The following is a 19,731-nucleotide window of genomic DNA, read 5'->3' on the forward strand; positions in this document are numbered from 1 at the left end:
ACAACAATGTAGTTGCCCATCACATACTATTCTGACAGAAGGCAGTGACAGATGACATCATCTGTCCCCTGGGTCAGAAAACATAAACAAGGTACACTAGAGATACATGGCCTAAGCAAGCTGCATACAGAAAATACTAATAATGTATAACCATTTGTGTCAGACCATGCCAAATGATGAGACATGTCCTACACATACAAGTAGCCAATTTCCTGTACATGATAAGGCAAGCCTGACATCAAGTACCCCAAAAGAAATTTAAAATCCCAAGCCATGGGATCACATTTGTGAAGGTGTCTGCCTGCAGGGGATTGCACATTGCACTGCTGAAGAGCTATCATGATGAGGGTATATCCCTGCCCGACACCCCCTAACTCCCATGGTGAGGCTATATTGACTCTTAACACAGTCTGGGGCCTGATGCATGTGCACAGTGGACTGAGCTCAGTGGAGCACCATCAACCTGCGTCAAAACATGCAACCAAGGGTCTATGTGGTCCCACAGGACCAATGATGACTAGGGTTCCATCATTGCCCGACTGCTACCCCTTCTTCAGAGTTCTATGCCATTGTATGTAATAGTCATATCAAACATGTTGGGGCCGATTGCATGTACCTAGTTTATGCCTTGCAAAAATATGTCTGATTTCTCAGCACACATGTACCACTTCAATGGTACAAGCATGGTATTGTGTATAGGAGTATGCACAAAAGTCTACTTTCCACTTATGAAAGTGTATTTGTATCACATGATCATACATAGACTTAAATGACTCTCAGATGTGTTCCCACATACGGAAACATAGATGGCACTGATATGACTACAAAGCCATCATACAATGTCCAACATATGTCCATGCTGGAAGATAGTTTTTTTGAAATTTCATATCCTTTTAACACACCGCTTTGGCATTCTTTATACATATTACACTACACATCTTTCCACACACGTCACATACCAACCTTCATTGACAGATGTGAGTACACCATCTTCTCCATCACAGATGCATGGAGAACCATATATTACATGTGTAGCATAACATCATGAACCATAAACCAGTGGTTCCCAACCTGTGGTCCGTGGACCCCTGGGGGTCCGTGAAGCCTTCTCAGGGGGTCCGCGAGAGCCTAAAAAAATATTAATAAATATTGACAAATTAGGTCCCCAGCTTCCAGTAATGACTCAGGTGGGGGTCCCCGGATTCCCATGATGATTCAGTGGGGGTCCCTGGGTTCCATTAATGTTAAAGTGGGGGCCCACAGAAATCAAAAGGTTGGGAACCACTGCCCTAAACCATACAACACACAACAGTGTGGACACACACGCACTCACATAGCCATGGGTTACTTGAAATCTACCCAGCAGTAGTCTACTGCATCCTCTGAGTATGATTTGCCAAGTGTATCAAATGCTTGAATATGTATTGGACATAGCCAATCATGTCTAACGTGCTGTTGTCAAAAGTATATTTGGAAATCAGATATGACAATGTGGTAGACTCACAGATATGTGTTACATCACATATGTACACTTCCAGTACACATGTGGTAACATGTATGTGGAAAAAGTCTACCAGCACATGCATAAATGTAAACGGCATCAGTCATCGCATGTATTCGATGTTCCAATGTTATGATACAATATGAATGCACATGCACACATACGTAGCCATACCATACTGACTACATACATGCACAGCCCCTGTGACATGGTATGTGAATCTGTGTGCACTGTCAGCCTTTCCAACAAAATCCACGCATTCCCATTATACGTCAAAATGTTTGACGCAAGCGGCAATACTCCATACTACGCTATTCCAAAAAATTACACCTGGATTCTGCATGTCAATCGCAAGTCAACAGGCCTTGTCAGCCTTCATGGGAAGGAATACCAGGCATCCTGTTATGCATCAAACTTTTTGATGCAAACGGCAATGCTCCATACTACACTATGGCCCCTGCGCATTAATCGTAAGTTGACAGGCCTTGTCAGCCTTAATGGGAAAAAAACATGCATGACCGTCATGCATCAAAAAACAACACATATCAGAAAAGATGACGCACATGCCCAAGAAATGATGAAACAGGCCTTCCTTGCTGCATACATGGTACAGTGATTTCACTTTCACTTTTACTTTGAAGTCTTTTTGTCTGTGATTGTGAGAGTGTTTGGAGCTGGTGCTATTTGGGGAGTGGTGGTTATTGAGAGTTTTGCGCTGTCTCCTGTTGCTGTTCTGTGCATTTTGTCATTTTCCTCAGTCTTGTGTAGAGTTTTTGTTCTGTTATTGTTATTGTGTTGTGGGGTGTTTGTCTTGGGGCAGCGTAATCTGTTGGGGTATTTGGGGTTCGATGGGGTAGTTTCTTATTTTATTTGGGGGCTAGTTGATTTGCAGTGAGGGGAAACTGCAAAATGTATGGGAAAGAGAGAGCACATAGGATGAGTGCTGATAAACTGGGAGGGTTCATCTGGCTGGTCAATCATAACCTCCCCATGATGTTGATTTTGGGTGGTCGGGTCAGACAGGGCTACAAAACAGAGACACGGAAGCTGCACTGGGGCAAGGTACTCCACCACTTATGACGGATATTTGGAGTAGTGCCGACCGACCACCAGATCAAACACTGTTGGGCAGACCTCATTGTTCGAGAGCAAGATCTACTGGATCACCTGGGGATTCTGATTGGCGGACCAGTTTGTAACTGCCATATTAACATTGCAACATCCTCATTTGAATGTGCATGACAGAGGGTCCTAAGGTTGACTGCAGCAGGTGTTGTCAAGGGTCGGGACAGGAAGTTTTGAGGCAGATTTAACAGTCCCTAGTGCCACCTTAGTGCTGCCATAGGGTCCTTATTTTTTATGCTAAGGTGGCGCTAAAGTGGCATTTTCCTTACCCCATATTTACAAAGTGCTGCAATGCATGCATTGCGCCACTTTGTAAACAATTGCTCCACATTATGCATTCTCCAGCAATGATGTATGTGAAGGGGGCGTTCCCCCATTGGTGGGGCCCAAAAAATGTCTCAAGGAAATCTAAAAGATTTCCTTGCAACATTTTTTTCTGCACTTTTAACGCCTGCTCAGAGAAAGCCTTAAACAAACAGCATTTAATTAAGCTTAGCTATGCACCGGGTGCAGACAACTTGCACATTCCTCTTTGTGTACGTTGTGTATCACATACGCCCCTTAAAGTGTCAAAAATCAGACACACGTGCTGAATTTGTAACACATGCCTGTCCTGTATTACCAAGAGGACGGGGCAGGCCTGCATCTGTGCCTGCCCCGGCACATAACTCAGCAGCCTGCTCCGACACAGGCATACTTGGACCATAGTGCAAGTGTGTCTGTGTCGAGGGATGTGTCTATGTGCAGGTTGGTATCCCTTCCAGGACATAAACAGTCTACAATGGTGACAACGGCTGCCCACATAGTAGTGCCAAGACATCCGTTATGTTATTTTGTTAATGTGCAGAAAGGGACACCTACGTGCACATAAGCAAACATCCATGGCATTTTAGCTTTACTGTGTTAACCTTCAAATGGAGCACACATATAAAAAGCAAGAAACAAGGAAGTATCAATGCATTCCTCAACACTTTGCTATGCTTACACTATCCCTAGGCAGTTGTTAGTCTTTTGGTACTGATAAAAAGTAAGATGTCTTCAACATCTGGGACAGAATCAAAACCAATGGGTGTTACAGTGGGACGGACACTGCAACAACCATTGCATGCCCCTCTGATGCAGAATACTGTGTAATGCTGCCCCATATGTACATGGAGGTGTAACTCCACAAAAAGCTTCATAACAAATCCTTGTACATATGGTACAGTTAAATGCACTACTGGAGCGTCAGGGAACGTGACGCTTTGGTGGTGCCAGGGTCTCTATTATCTGACCCTGGTCTTACTGACAGAATTGTAATGTTTGGCAGTTGTTCAGTCCTACCACAAAGTTGGCTTGCTTACTCAGCTTAACAACTTGAAAGTGTAACAATTGCCCATGCACATAAATGTTCCAAAATCACTAAACAAAGTGTTCCTGTCATGTCTTGCAGGTGGGCCTCCACCCAACTCTGTTGGAGAAGTGGCCCAATTTGAAGGCCCGTATGCAGCCAGTGTCACGTGTGTGTCACATGTGTCATTCCAGGTTTTTGTGTGAGAGGTTATGATGTGTGCAATACAATGTTGAAATGTAATGTGTGACTAATGAAATGACATCATCTGAGTTAGTATGTGGACATCATGTCTGATGCAATGTTGAGGATAGAGAATAAGTTGATTTTTGCACAAGTGTCAACGTGTGTTGCTATGGAATTGTGGGTGTTACAAAAAGGAAAGCATGCCCACATACACAGTGATGTCATACAAGATATGTGTCAAAGGTGCTGTTATAGCATGCCTGTTGCAAACATATTTGTCATAGAATTGTTTACAGCACTGTGTGCCACACGTTGCTTTCAGTTACTCAGGAAATGGTACAGAATGATGTACATGTGTTGAGGTCTCTAGGGATCTTATGTAGGAGACACTTGCACCACCGCTGCCTTACTACTAGAATTTAAGTGAGGCAGCGGCTGTGCAAGTAGCTTTATTGTGCTGGGCAACAGTCAGTTGAGTACACTATGAGAATACAACTCTGCTCCAGATGGATGTGGGACATGTCTACGGATTGTAGCAAACTAGATGTGCGCAGATTTACCTACATGTTCTACGCATCATGATAATTGGAGTGAGCTTGGTCACATCACGTGTGCATAGAATGTGAATGCTGAGTGTATACCTGGTACTTAGGAGATGCTAGATATGCATGTGCACAGGTAATTCAATAAGAAGGATACTGTAGCAGTGCAGTGCCATTCTTCATGTGCCCCTTAGGGCACCCATACAGCCACTATGTGTGCGGCACACTAGGCATGTTGCACTCCATAAGACAGGGTAGGGGGCAATAGGTACAAAATCTGTAGACAATATTGATGTACTGTTCAGGCTTAGGGCAAACTACATGGGCACTAACCCTGAACTGTAAATAGGGGCTCATTGTAAGCAAAGGTGTGCCCCCTTGTAATGCGTGCTCTGAGAAGGTGTTAACCCAACGACACATGAATGATGCATTGGCATTCCTTAGAATTCCTGGTGCCAATTTTCCTGTCCCCCTACCGGATGAACCCCACCTTGCATCCATGATGCTTGGCCAAGGTTTGATGTAGAACTACGGGTGTCAAAGTGGTGGCTTGCATATATTGTGCAGGGATTTGGGACTTGTTGGGTCACTTCATCCTCACTATTATGATGACACAAATGTTGCACAAGGACGCAGTAGTACACTTACCTCTGGGCCTTAATGGTCAATAATGGATAGCCTTTGACCGAGTGACATGTACTTGATACCATAGAAAACATCTGGGATCATGGGGTCCTCCGCTGGTCCAACCCCCTTGACTTCATCAGCACCTATCCGTACGAAGGCACCGCAACAGCCACCTGCAGCAGCCAAATTATCAACCTTTGAGGCGGACATGAGGAGGTTGGACCAATTTGAGAAGGACAATGCCAGAAACTGAAAGTTGTTGAAGTTTTGCAAGAAAAAGCTAAAGAAGATGGAAAACATGTTGTTGCACAGCCTCCCAGTTCTTTCCCTTCTCCTGTTTTATATTGTAATGATTTTTAGTGAGTTTTAGGTGGGTAGTGATATGTTAGTTATATAGATTAGGTTAGATGTAGGATAGAGTAAGTATAGTTGGGGGGTGGGTTTTAGTAATTGTTTTTTTGGGGGGTTGGGTGGGGGGCTATGCATGGGTTTCTATATTTAGAAAAAAAACAAAAAATTAAAAACTACCATAAAAAAAAATATATATATATATATATATATATATATTTAGAATATAAGTTAAGTTAGTAAATGTGTAGCCTTAGTTTATGTTGTCCTACTCATATCCTGTCTCTTAAGGGGAGTGGGGGATAATGTTTAGTGTGTGGCATTAAATGCTTAAGATAAGTTTAGTTTAGGATAGATAGCTGTAGGAATAAGTTAAGAGAAGTTAGTATAGGTTAGTTTAGTTGGGGTAATGTCTAGGTTAGATTTTCATAAGGTGTTCTTTTAATGTTTAAATAAATCCAGTTAGTTTTAGACAATTCCGTTGATTGGGTGTCTGGTGTTCTCATGTGTGCACTGGCCAAGTTAGAGGAATGCCTTAGGGTATACTTCCTGTATTGATTTACATGTATGACAATGTGTATCCCGTATGGCCAAAGATCTGTCGGATTGGCTGCAATATGACATCATCTACTCAAAACATTTATCATCCCCAGTTCCAGACGTTCACATTGTGTATGTATACGGAATCTTTGACAGGTAAGTATGGAACTTCAACTGTCATCACTGAGGTCTGTCTGAAATAATGTTGGAACGTATGGCACATATTACAACTAAGTTAGGGAATGTATCCTGGCACACTGACAGCTGCCTGTCACTGATGAAATTTACCTCTTCTGTTCCACACATATTAGTTGTACTGGTGCTCTTATCTGGGAAAATTCCAGACACTTGGGGGCATATTTATACTCTGTTTGCTCCGGATTTGCGTCATTTTTTTTAACGCAAATTCAGAGTAAACTTAACTCCATATTTATACTTTGGCGCTAGACCCGTCCAGCACCAAAGTTATGGACTTTGAGTCGTTTTTTGTACATGAAAATCTACCTTGTACTAATGACATGCAAGGTAGGCGTTCCCGTGCAAAAAAGGACTCTAAGGCATGTGCGCCTTATTAATCCTCCCGCGTCATTTTGACGCACAGGAGGAGGCGGGCCTTAAAAAATGGAGCCCAGCTGGATTTGCGCCGTTTTTTAACACCTGGGTCAGGGCAGGCATTAAGGGACCTGTGGGCTCATTTCCATGGTCTCCGACCATGGAAGCTGTCCACAGGTGCCCTTCCCTTCCCCCAGGGACACCCCCTGCCACCGTCGCCCACCCCTGAAGGACACCCATGAAAGGGGGGGCCCATCTACGCAAGTAGAGGTAAGTCATTTAAATTTTTTTTTTTTTAGGTGGCATGGGGGGCCTAACTTGGGCCCCCCTACATGCCACTGTGCCCAATGGCCATGCCCAGGGGACAGATGTCCCCTGGGCATGGCCATTGGGCAGGGGGGCATGACTCCTGTCTTTGCTAAGACAGGAGTCATTTCCATGGGGGTTGTGCGTCCAAAAAATGACACTAGTCAGGTTAGAGTCATTTTTTTTCACTCTAACCAGACTTGTACCATTCTTTGATGCACAACCTCCAGTCTTCCCTACGCCTCTGCTGCCCGGTTAGAGTAATTTATTTTGACGCTAACCAGGCCGCAGCGCCGGCTACCGTCCTTCCTTAAATATGACGCCTGGCTGGCCCGTTGGAATGGCAGTAGCCAGCATTAAACTTTTTGACGCAAACCTGCGCTGGTGCAGGTATGCGTCAAAAAGTATAAATATGGGCCTTGGCTCTGACCCATACATGCCATATGTCAACTTGCATGGATAGCTGTTCAATAAATGTTTGAAAGGCTCTGTAAGTTGATTGTAGCCGACATCACCATCAGTCACCTTATTCATGATACAGTCCTAGTGTGTGGCCTTGTGTCTGATAGTTACCCACACATATAATTAGGTTCTGTTCCCATTGACATAGCTTCACACAATGCATACATTTAGATGAGTTGATGGATCACAGTAAAAGTTACCATGATACATGTGAATATGGAGATTTATTTATACGTGCAAGTGTATTTTCCAATGCAATACAATGTCCAGTTCACAGACCCCATGAGAGATCCTGAGCCATTTGTTGTACATTCAGAGTCCAAGGGCGGGGGACATGTCATGAGTCATGGGTAGGAGAAGTGTGCATTAGTGAGGAGGTGTTGAAATTGACAATAGGTAGGAATTGAGATAATGAGAGTCTATAACAGATACATCAACAGTGGTTGAGTGAAGAGGGCACATAGCCAGCTGTCACAACACTGGCATGATGTTAAGCCCAGAGCTAAGGAGATACTGCCCATGTGGCACAGACTGGTGCTACTGAGTGGTCTTCCGTGTGAATGTTGTTCCTTCCACATCTTCATACTCTTATGTGTGTGGTGCCTCCTGTACCATGGGTTGTGCTGTTGTTGAAGTTGAGGGGGCCACACACACATCAGGGGATAGAGATGTGGAGTCAAAGGTCCCAGCAGCAGTCATTTGTGGGAACACATAAGCCATCACTGCAGCAAGGAGGAACTGCTGATTTCTTCACACTGCAGCAACATCACAATGGTAGACAGCCATGTTTTCCCTGAGGGAGGCCACTTCCCACTGTATGGACTCCAGGGTATTCTGTATAGCCCCCAGGCTGTTGTCTATCATGCTGCTGCCACTTTGGGAGGGCAATTGTTGAAGCCTCTGCCTCATGACAGCAGGTATGTCGGCCAGGGACTGTTATAATCCACGTAGCGGGGAGTGGGTGCCTCTGATGGCAGATGAGTGTCCTTATTTGGACTAAGGCAACTCTGCACTTCCTCTAGGCTGCCTGCCATGATCTCCATCCCCACCCACACCTTTTTGGCCAGCTCCTGCTGGACTCCTACCACTGTCCTCTGAAAAGGTGATGTCTGGGTCCTCAGAGTCCAGGGCTGTGCCAAGAATGGTTGGTGCTCTATGTTGGTAGCTGGGTAGTGCATGTGGAGACCACGCAACGCTGTGTGTCCTCCCTGCGACTGGAGGTGGTGTCTGGAGGTAGCCTAGGACATCCTGGAGAGTCTCTTCATTGATGGTAGGCAGCTGGTCATCCATGTCATCTGTGAAATCCAGGGCAGGCAGGTCAGCAGGAGGTAAGGCATCATCCTCTGCAATGAGATAGTGAAATGTCAATCTTTGACTGTCGTGGCTGTTGACATGGCTCATCATCATTTACTTGCTACTGAAGACTCATTGACATGTTACAGACCCCAGGTTGTAGTTGTAAATTATGTGTTGCATTGTGCGTCACAAACAGGGCAACCTTTCAAGGTATTTTGTGCATTGATCCCACACCCCCATCTTTCTTACGGCCCCTTGCCCCTGCCACTGACACCATGGTAGCACGTCATTTACCTTCCTATTCACCATGGTGGACATTCCCACAGAAGTGTAATTTGTGCCGTTCATTTTTTGGTGCTTTACTGCATTGGCACCATGAATGGTGGCACTAGTGCAGCAAAGCACAGGTAGGTCCATTGCTTACAATGCTTGTGTTAATCTGTCATCTGCCTTTAGCAGGCCCTACACATGTGCTAATTGAATGGGACAGTACAACCATTATGGATTGTCTGCCCATTAGTTCATCCCTCCCTACATTTGGAACATTCCCTTGCATACAGCATATCTGCCACAGGCATATGTTGGTGTAAGGATTTACAATTTAGATCAATGCATGCATTTTGAGACTTTGATGATGTGGCACAAGGGGAATGGGCAGCTTGGATCCATATGGGCAACTATTTGCATGATGCTACAGTTGCATTACGGGCTAGTGACATTTTTCTAGTAGTGCAACATTGATGCCACCTGTGCCAGTTCTTACGCACATCGATGTCCCTTTATGCATAACACCAACCATTCACACAACACAGACAACCTTGTTACATTGTAACATTGAAGCTACTTGTACAGCAGCACAAATGATTGTCACAGACATGCCCCATGTGTTGTATGAGTTCACTTTTGTGCCCATTTCCAAATGGCACATGGAGGTGTGTGAAAGTTGTTGTTGGGCCACGCGGTGCAGGTTGCGTTCCACAGGTCGTATACTAAGGCCCTGATTTTTTCTCAAGTGGCACAGCTTGATGCAGGAGCAAATTTAGCTACACTGTGATGCGCCACTTTTGAAACACAGGGATACACCATGTTTACTGGAACACAGCACACCCCTGTATTTCCCCCATCACTTGCATGGATTTGTTCTCCCTGCACCAACGTAGGCATCCTTGCACCATAGTGAAGGAGTGCCTGTGTTGAGGTTATGGATTGTTATAGGTCCCTTCCTGCACATAAACAATCTATTATTGCAAAATGGCATTTCTATGTGTGCTGCAGAGTGCACACGAGGAGGACGGAAAACATTTTTCCTTGTTGCACCATCCTGACACCACTCCTGGGGTGGTGTTGACTTCAGTCACAGTCTCTGGTGAACATGTTGTCTTGGATCTGGGACAACAACAATATGCAATGGGCACAGCCACACTAATTGCACGCCCCTTCCAGGCCTATATACCTCCCTCTTCTGCCATTTGTGAGATTTTAGATAGCCCCCCGCAACTTAATCTGCATTTATGGTAGTTCTTGGTAGTCTGTGCTGTTCTGCTATTCCAGTGACAGCTCCGGATGACTGCTGCCACCATCTCCTCCAGCTCATCCAGGTTCTCCTGGAGTGCGGGACTTCCACCTCCAATCTGAAGTACTGCCTTTCGGTTCCTGGTCAGTTTCTCCTTTGTTCTGCACTTGCAATCATGCCAGCGCTTCTTGCAATCGGTGACCGTTCTCTTCACCACTGCCAAGCTGTTGACTTTATCTACTATTGTCTGCCATATACACTATCTCCTACCTATTGGCAATTTAGAGGTGACGAAGAGCTGGTGTTGGTGCTCCGTCACCTCTCTGATCAAGATGTAATGCTCCTCCTCACTAAAGCAACACTTCTGCTTCCTCTTCTCCTTCTCCTGTGACTTTTCTGGATCCTCTTGGGTGGTAATTGGCTGATTTGGATCTCCCTGGGGGTCTCTCCTGGCCTGCATTCTCCATCTTGTCTTCCAAAATTGTATTTTCTTGCTCACGTGCTTTTTGTTTACGCTAATGCTGTTAAATATGGTGCATACCCATTTTGCGTCAAAAAACGTGACGCAAAGCATTCTAACGTCACTTTTGCAGCATTAGTGTCATTTTTTCTTACTGCATGTCACAGTGGTTAGCGTCATTCTTTTTTTTATCCTAACCATTTCTTAGCACCATCGTACATCATTTTATAAATATGGCGCACAGATGGCGCTAGGGAATGGCGTTAGCTTGCTGTAATTTCTTTGACGCACAACTGCTAGCGCAGTTGTGCGTCATTTTTGTTAAATAAGGGCCTTAAAATCTGGTGGAAATGATAGAGGCTTCCTACAGAAGCCATGTTTGGCAAATAGAATTACAGATGGGAAACACACCAAATAGACAACGAGAGCAAAGCTTGTGTCACTCAGAACCCTTGAGGTGAAAAACATCATAATTTTAAATATGTATTGCCCCCAAAATCATCTACCCCTGTTTTCATCAGCTATGCAGGGGCAGAGGAGTGATAGGGGAGCCATAATAATCACCTCTCCTCCCAGTGCCAAATTAAAAAAAAATACATGCACCCACCTTCATCACTCTCTGTCCCTTCCTTTCCCTCCAGAACCTGTGCACTCTGTTCTGTTACCGACTGCCAATACATCACAGCAGTGAATTCTAATTTAATCATTTACACTAATTGCTCTCTTTTAGAGTCATGCATAATGATGTAGCAGAAAGTTTGGTACTGTCCCTTATGTCACAGTGATCACCTATATGTGACAGTTTATGCATTTTATTAACCAAATAGTAGCTTAGTTGTAAACTGGTGCACTGAAAGCCATGTTGCTGTGCATTCACTCTAGGTCAACAAATGAAATCCATGTGGTACAAAAGAATTAATCCATCATCATGTTATATTTCAGGATGAAAACTAACGTTTTGCATTAAAACAATAATAGTTTTAACCCCTTCCCCACCATGGACATAATGTTATGTCTGTGGCTGCGGCGCTGAGGCCCCATGGCGGGGAAGGGGTTAAAACTAGTGCTTCCCCCTAGGGCCAATGGTCAGGGTTGGAAGGGGAATAGCTACCCTTTCCACCCCCGAACCCCACCCCCCCAGGTCACGCCCTGACATCATCAGAGGGTGTCAGACGTGCTGGAAGCCATTTGCTTCCAGCGCGTCAAATAAGAAGGAGGTAAGTTTTTCCTCCGGGCGGTGGGGGATGGCAAAAAAAGAGGCATCGGAGGAAAGGAAAGGGTTTCCTTTCCCTCGATGTCTGTTTCAGCATTCCTCCTGCCCGATCACGATGCGATCAGGCAGCAGGAATGCCCACTAGACACCAGGGAATTTGTTTATGTGTGTGTGTGTGTGTGTGTATACAATGTGGGGAAGCGACCCCTTGGGCAAGGGTCGCTCCCCTTGGGGTGGGGGGAAAATATATTTATCGCCATTGCTGCTCCCCTTGGGGGCAGATCGGCCTTTTATTTTTAGGCCGATCTGCCCCCAAGGGGGGCAGAATCCACTTAGCGCCAGGGATCATGTGTGTGTGTGCTTTGTGTGGGAGGGGGCCCCTTGGGTAAGGGTCACCCCCCAAAGGGGGCAATATAATCTATGCCATTTGGCCTATTTTATTTAGGCCCTTCTGCCTCCAAGGTGGGCAGAAGCCATAAAGACGCCTGGGATGTTTTTTTTCTTTCCTTTGTTTTTTTGTGTTGGGGTGCCCCCTTTGGCAAGGGTCTCCCCCCAAAGGGCACAAAGCACTGTTGGGTAGTTCTGCCCCCCCCCCCCCCCCTTGGGGGCAGATCGGCCTATTTTTTTTAGGCCCATCTGCCCCCAAGGGAGGCAGAATACACAAAGCGCCAGGGATCATGTTTGTGTGTGCTTTGTGTGGTGGGGTGGCCCATTGGGCAAGGGTTGCCCCCCAAAGGGGGCAATATATTCTATGTCATTTCTGCCCCCCTTGGGGGCAGATTGGCCTATTTCTTTTAGGCCCATCTGCCCCTAAGGGGGGTAGAGAACACTAGACACCAGGGAAAACGTATAAATGTTTGGTGGTGGGGTGTTTGTCAACTGGTGAAGTATTTGCATTTGTGATTATAACAGTTTATTTCTCCTTTTTGTTCTAGTTCAAAGCTTTCGCTTCCTTTGCTGTGGCTTGTTGCAGTTTTGGCAGTGGTTCCTCTGTGGTTTGCGTAGTTGCATGTTTTAGGTAAGTAAATAAATTTACTTCAAAGGAGTTTTGTTGCCGTGCATGAATGACATTTTGTAGGTGGTGTACTAAATACAGGATTGTGTGTGAAATTGTCCTTAGATTAATGCACAATGATATTTGTGTTGTTTTATGTCTAATTTGCTTTTCTTTTTTCTTTTTAGTGGGATATCATTGGCGATTGCTGTGGCTGAGCAGAGTAGTTGCTGGTGAGTCAAGCTTTTTCAGGCAAGTAAGCGGTATAGTTTTTGAGTTTATGACTCTTAGTGATAAAGCTACACGTTGGTCCTGATTTATACTTTTTTTGCACCACATAAGCATCATTTTCTGATGCAAAAGTGGCACAAACTTACAAAATACAATTGTATTTTGTAAGTTTGCTCCGCTTTTGCGTCAGAAAAGGATGCTAATGTGGTGAAAAAAAGTAGAAATCAGGGCCTTTGTTTATTACTTATCTTACACAGTGCTGGTTGTTGGTGGTGCATTTGTTCAGTTACTTTTTGTAAGAAGTATCATGGCTAGCCGTAGGATAACTGCTCAGCAGGATGTTGGTGTGCTTTTTGAGTCATCTTCTGACCATGATTATGAGACTGACTCTGCATCTGAGGCAGAGGAGGAAGTGCAAGATTCTGATAGTGAAATTTCTGTCAGAGAGGAATCATCGGATGATGAAGCCATTCTCAGTACTGAAGAAGTGCATGTTTTAGAGGAGGACACTGATGTGCCAATGGTGCAGCAGCCAGCGGCTGAAAGGCTTCCCATTGGAGGACCTGACATGTGGGTGGCATCAAACATCGAGCAGCCACAGCTGCCTGCCTTTACTGGTTTCCCAGAGTGTAGAGTAAATACTGAAAACTTTTTGCCTGTCAACTTCTTTGAGTTGTTTATTGAGGATGTATTTTTGGAAGAGATTGTTGAGCAGACTAATTTGTACGCAGAGCAGTATTTGAGGGACAACAGTGCCAGACTTAGGCCACACTCTAGAGCTATCCGGTGGTTTCCCACCAATCTAGAAGAGTTGAAAAACTTCTTGGGTTTAACTTTTTTGATGGGGCTGATAAGGAAGCCATCACTATCTTCATATTGGTCTACTAGTCCCTTGATGGCAACTGCTATATTTCCTGCAATCATGAGCCGTAAGCTGTATGAGCTTTTTCTTCGGATGTTGCATTTTGTAGATAATGCTTTAACCTTGCCACAAGATCACCCTCATTCTGACCGTCTTTTTAAGATTAGACCTGTCCTTGATCATTTGGTAGATCGGTTTTCAGAGATCTATGTTCCAGGCAAAGAAATATCTGTAGATGAGTCTTTGGTCCTGTTCAAGGGTTGTTTGGTTTTTAGGCAGTACATTCCTAGCAAGAGGGCACGGTATGGAATTAAATTGTCTAGGCTGTCTGAAAGTAGTACAGGATATGTTTAAAATTTCTGGGTCTACTCTGGTAGGGATTCCAGTATTGACTCCCCTGGTTGTCCACCCACTTTTGGAGTTAGTGAGAAAATTGTGTGGGAACTTGGTTGACGACTGTTTAACAAAGGTCACCATTTATATGTACACAGGAGTTCAGTTATTCAAGGAATTGTTCAGAGTGGACACTGTTGCTTGTAGTACAATCTGCTCTTATCGGAAAGGCTATCCAAGAGAGCTTGCCTGTAAAAAGCATGAGAAGGGACAGTGCAGTGCCTTGCGGAATGATGAGCTGCTAGCTCTAAAATTTGTAGACAGAAGGGATGTGTACATGCTAACTACCATCCATGATGAGAGTACTTCACCTGTGTCTGTTTGGAGTCAAGTTGCTGAAGTGCGTAAACCTGTGTGCATATAGACTACAATAATCACATGGGTGGTGTTGATAGAGTAGATCAGAGGTTGGAACCTTACACAGCTGCTCGTAAGGCTTATGTTTGGTATAAGAAATTAGAGGTTCACCTGTTCCGCTTGGTAACTTTTAATGCTTTTGTTGTGTTCAAGGATAGTTCACCAGAGTCAAGGATGACATTTGTGAAATTTCAGGAGCCTATCATAGCGAGTCTTGTGCTGGAACAGGCAAGAGTTCCTAGAGAAGCAGTGGTGGAGGATGTGGCTAGATGGAAAAATCGTCACTTTGCTGAGCACATTCCTCCCACGGCCCAAAAAGTCTTTCCTGCTAAGAGATGTAGAGTCTGTGCTCGAAGAGGTATCACGAAGGAGACTACTATGTACTGCCCTGATTGTCCTTCAAAGCCTGGGCTGTGTGTGGGTGGCTGTTTCAGGAGCTACCACACACAGAAGAATTATTGGGAAATACCATGAGCGTAAACTGCTGTTTCATATTTTTATGTGTTCAGTTTCACGGTTGGCATCACTGTTGGGTATTCAGTTAGAGCTTTTGTGTTTGTGGTTTTGTACTTATTAATAATTAGTGGTTTCTTGGTTGTTTAAAAACAAAAAAAAGTGTTGGCGGTGTGCCTGGACTGCCGCTTGGCTGGCAGTGTGTGTGGGGTGGCGCTTGGCTGGCGGTGTGTGTGGGGTGGCACTTTTATGGTGGTGGAGTGGCGCTTGGCTGGCAGTGTGTGTGGGGGGGTGCTTGGCTCGCGGTGTGTGTGGGGTGGCACTTGGCTGACAGCGTGCATGGGGTGGTGCTTGGCTGGCGATGTGGGGTGGTGCTTGGCTGGCAGTGTGTGTGGGGTGACGCTTGGCTGGCGGTGTGTGTGGGGTGGTACTTGGCTGGCGGTGTGCATGTAGTGGAGCATGGCTGGACGCCATAATCCACAGCTAGGCACCTTGCAAACAACAGCTCTGTTTTCTTTGGGAAAATATCAAGTGTCCACGTTGTGTTTTGGGGCATTTCCTTTTGTGGGCTCTAGGCCTACCCACACAAGTGAGGTGCCATTTTTATCGGGAGACTTGAGGGAACGCTGAGTGGAAGGAAATTTGTGGCTTCTCTCAGAGGCCAGAACTTTCTGTCACTGAAATGTGAGGAAAAAAGTGTTTGTTTGCCAAATTTTGAGGTTTGCACAGGAAGCTGGGTAACAGAACCTGGTGAGAGCCGCGCAAGTCAGCCCATCTTAGATTCCCCTAGGTGTCTATTTAAAAAAAATGCACAAGTTTGGTAGGTTTCCTTATGTGCCGGCTGAGCTAGAAGCCAAAATCCCTACTAGGCACTTTGCAAAAAACAGCTCTGTTTTCTTTGGGAAAACGTGAGGTGTCCACGTTGTGTTTTGGGGCATTTACTGTCGCGGGCGCAAGGCCTACCCACACAAGTGAGGTACTATTTTTATCGGGAGACTTGGGGGAACGCTGGGTGGAAGGAAATTTGTGGCTCCTCTCAGGTTCCAGAACTTTCTATCACCAAAATGTGAGGAAAAAGTGTTTTTGCCAAATTTTGAGGTTTGCAAAGGATTCTGGGTAACAGAACCTGGTGAGAGCCCCACAAGTCACCCCATCCTGGATTCCCCTAGGTGTCTAGTTTTAAAAAATGCGCAGGTGTGATAGGTTTCTCTAGGTGCCGGTTGAGCTAGAGGCCAAAATCTACAGCTAGAGACTTTGCAAAAAACATGTCAGATTTCAATGTAAAAATGTGATGTGTCCATGTTGCGTTTCCTGTCACAAGCATTAGGCCTACCCATGCAAGTGAGGTACCATTTTTATCGGGAGACCTGGGGAAACACAGAGTAGCAAAACAAGTGTTATTGCCCCATGTCTTTCTCTACATTTTTTCCTCCTAAATGTAAGACAATGTGTAAAAAAGATGTCTATTTTGACAAAAATGCCCTGTAATTCACATGCTAGTATGGGCACCCCGGAACTCCCAGATGTGCAAATAACCACTGCTTCTCAACACCTTATCTTGTGCCCATTTTGGAAATACCAAAGTTTTCTTGAGACCTATTTTTCACTCTTTATATTTCAGCAAATGAATGGTTGTATACCCAGTACAGAATGAAAACCTATTGCAAGGTGCAGCTGATTTATTGGCTCTGGCTCCCTAAGGTTCTTGATGAACCTTCAAGCCCTATATAGCCCGCAACCAGAAGAGTCCAGCAGATGTAACGGTATATTGCTTTAAAAAATCTGACATCGCAAGAAAACATTACATAGTAAAACGTGTTGTTTTTTTCACCTCAAGTTCAATATTTTTTTATTTCAGCTGTTATTTTTTGTAGGAAAAGCTTGTAGGATCTACACAAACGACCCCTTTCTAAATTCAGAATTGTGTCTACTTTAAAAAAATGTTTAGGTTTCTGGGATCCAGCATTGTTTTCATACTCATTTCTGTCACTAACCGGAAGGAGGCTGAGAGCACAAAAAATAGTAAAAATGAGGTATGTCCCAGTAAAATGCCAAAATTGTGTTGAAAAATGTGTTTTTCTGATTTAAGTGTGCCTGTTCCTGAAGGCTGGGAAGATGGTGAATTTAGCACGGCAAACCCTTTGTTGATGCCATTTTCAGGGGAAAAAACACAAGGCGCTTTCTGCAGCTCTTTTTTCCTATTTTTTGGGAAACAACAACATTTTCGCTGTATTTTTGCTAATTTCTTGGTCTCCTTCAGGGGAACCCACAAAGTCTGGATACCTCTAGAATCCCTAGGATGTTGGAAAAAAGTTTGCAAATTTGGCATGGGTAGCTTACGTGGACAAAAAGTTATGAGGGCCTAAGCGCGAAGTGCCCCAAATAGCCAAAAAAATGCTTGCCACCTGAGGGGGAAAAGGCCTGGCAGTGAAGGGGTTAAAGAAAGCAAGGGTTTAAACTCATATGCAAAGGTAGAGAAATGTAGTTCTGCCCATATTAGCAGAAATGTACTGATAGAACTATTTCATTTGAAGGTTACTGTATCACGAACTCTGGTAGAAGTTTATTAATGTTGGAATTATATAATTTGAGTGTTAAAATGTGTTTTATTTACATGATTTAATGTGCTATTTTAATTTGTTAGCATTAGCCTAAGTGAGGCCTGTTAGACCCTGTACTCGTGACTGTGCAGAAAATATTTAGTCATCTCGCTAACGTGAACCTTTCTTCCAGATTTTGTTCTCATGAGAATGCTAGCTTGGTAATAGATGTCTATTGCTCTACATATAGTGAGCCTAGGAAATTGTCCTTCAGTACAGTACATTCAAGGAACTGTGAAGTGACCCCTATAAATTTGTTGCAAATCTGCATGATAGAGTATAGAGTGACACTGTTCTCATGAAAAACCTGAGAATGTACAGGAATGTTGCAGTCTTAGTCACATGATCGTTTCCTATTGGATCTTTCATCTTCAGCGTTATGTGGAGTGATGAATGAACAAATCAGTTTTTCTCTGGACATTAATATACTGTTCTTTAGGTGGGTGGGCGGTAGTCTCTCTCCACACCTCACTGCAGTTGTGCTTGCTGAAACCCTTAGGCTCTGAGGGGCATAGTCCTCTCTGCCCTTGCCCCTTTAAAATGCCTTGCTGAGATTTAGTGATTCTCCCTGACCCAAAGAAGGAGACTCTTGACCGAGCTTCTATTTACGTTTTACCAACTATAGCTAGTAAGTTGTTTCCCCAGATTTCCTTTTTCCAAATTATTTTTGTCCTTTTGGTGCTTTTTGTCTTTTGCCCACATGTGTTTAGCCTAGCACATGTTAATCACTGACTGGTTAATCAGCAGGGTTTCCCATTGCCCAACCTAACTAAACGGTGTTGATTTAAATTCCCTTAATGCTTGTTAGAACTGAACAGTGCTTGTATTCTGTACATCAGGTTATTCTTCTGATGTTCTGTGTTCTATTAATCGAATGTTTAGTTCTGCTAATGTTACTTTGCTTGAACTTTTTCAGTTGCCTTGGGCAACCCTGGGTGATTTTGTATCTTTATAACTTTGTTTTGAGATTTATCTAGATGACTTTGAGTCAACTTTTGTAATAAAAACGCTTGGGTTTTATTTCAGACTGGAGTTTTCCTTGTGTGGCCACATTGGTCACAGAATGATAATAAAATCTGATTTATTTAAAACTCTAATGAATTCTCACCACACCCTTATGCTGGGTCTAAACATTCATTGGCCTCGTCAAGCTCTGATTCCTGCGAAGGAAGAAACGCGTTGCCAATAACAAAATATGAATCACCTAGGACACTGTCTATCAGAGCCATGCATGACAATATATTAATCGCCAAGTATGCCATTAAGAACTTCCTATGGTGTGTTATGCACTAAACCCCCCTTCCAAAAAAAACACTAACACAGATGTGAGAGCTGGAGAAACATTTGCTGCGTCCCCCACACTGAATTTGGGGAGGGGCCAGAAGTCAAGCGCAGCAGCTGCTCACAGTCTCTGCAGCTCCCCTGTTAGGTCTAGATCCAGTGCCACCAGGTCTGGCATTAACAGTTCAATGTTTGCAGGGTAGGGTTGCTACCTTTCCAAGAGAAACATACTGCTCATTAGTTGTTTTAAGAGTCTGCAAAGGCCCAGACATGATATTAAATAGGATTTTAAACTAAATGGTCTGTATTCATTTATGACTTTTCTGCCTTTTTTACTTTAACTATTAGTCATGGATCATTAACACAGCTCTAGGGGCCAGATGTATGAAGCGTTTTTGCATTCGCAAATGGTGCAAATGTCCGTTTGCAAATGCAAAAATGCGTTTTCCGATGTATGAAAGGCATTCGCAGTGCAAAAATAAGAAATCGCAAACATAGCGAATTTTTGCGAATGAGACATGAATTAGCATCACCCAAACAGCGTATCGCAAATAGCGAT

The sequence above is a fragment of the Pleurodeles waltl genome, chromosome 1_2 (assembly GCF_031143425.1).
Source record: "Pleurodeles waltl isolate 20211129_DDA chromosome 1_2, aPleWal1.hap1.20221129, whole genome shotgun sequence".
Taxonomy (NCBI): Eukaryota; Metazoa; Chordata; class Amphibia; order Caudata; family Salamandridae; genus Pleurodeles; species Pleurodeles waltl.